This window comes from Colobus angolensis, unplaced genomic scaffold (assembly GCF_000951035.1).
Source record: "Colobus angolensis palliatus isolate OR3802 unplaced genomic scaffold, Cang.pa_1.0 Scaffold300, whole genome shotgun sequence".
Taxonomy (NCBI): domain Eukaryota; kingdom Metazoa; phylum Chordata; class Mammalia; order Primates; family Cercopithecidae; genus Colobus; species Colobus angolensis.
The window spans coordinates 220,706-221,857 of record NW_012116267.1 but is presented as its reverse complement, the minus strand read 5'-3'; positions in this window follow the sequence as shown (position 1 = coordinate 221,857).

Below are 1,152 nucleotides of genomic sequence, written 5' to 3'. Positions count from 1 at the left end.
TGCCTGTAATCCCAGCACTTTGGGAGGCCAAGGTGGGCAGATCACCTGAGGTCAGGAGTTCAAGACCAGCCTGACCAACATGGAGAAATCCCATCTCTACTAAAAATACAAAATTAGCTGGGCATGGTGGTGCATGCCTGTAATCCCAGCTACTCAGGAGGCTGAGGCCGAAGAAATCTCTTGAACCCGGGAGGTGGAGGTTGCCGTGAACCAAGATCGCGCCATTGCACTCCAGCCTGGGCAACAAGGGTGAAACTCCATAGGAAAAAAAAAAAAAAAAAAAAAAAAAAAAAAAAATCACGTTTGCACAGTTTAACAACATAAGTACAGGGTTTTAAATTTCTGACAGCACGTTCTGTTCTTTTTTTTTTCTTCTTTCCCCCTAAACGTTTAAAATATATTTCTAAACAGAATGGGCCGATTCAGTCACAGTAACTGTTGCTCTCCATAGCAGAGCAACCCACAAAGACAGAACTGACTTTTTTCCCATAATCAGGGGTGAAAAATATACAACTTGTTTCTGAACCAAAACCACAATTTCTGCAGTTTAAAATGTTTCACTGCTAATATGGCCCTGGTAGAAATTACGTAGTTTCCTTTCTTCTTTAAAACAAAAAAAATTTTAAAAATTTCCTAAGACACTAAATCCTCAATCTGGAATGTAGATTCTGATCACAAAGCAGCTCAGTTAACCTAAAAAACAAAAAATTCCCATCACCTGTCTCAGTAGAGCCTGAAAGGAGAGTAGTGTGGGGAACCCCAGCTTTGGTATGGAGAGTCACGGCCCCTTGAACCAGACAGAGACCGTGAGTAGCCATAGCTGGTGCTTCTTTCAGGATAAACTCGGATGTAGGAAGTTTCATCCTCATGAGAGCGGAATTTGGTGTCATCCAGTTTACGCAGGGCATATTCCATGTCTTCTTTTCTGGGATACTCAACCATCCCCACTCCATCCTTCTGCACATCAGCGTAACAGACATCCGGGCTTCTCGCATGTGATCCTTCAGGTCCTGCCAACTGCCTGATGGAGGAAGTCCATTTCTTCCATAAATAACCTCCTGTGCATCTCCGGGGTCCTCGAAGCGCCCGAAGGCGAAGGGCACAAGACCGTGCCAGTACTTGAGCTCGATCTCGCGGTTGCGGCTGTACTTG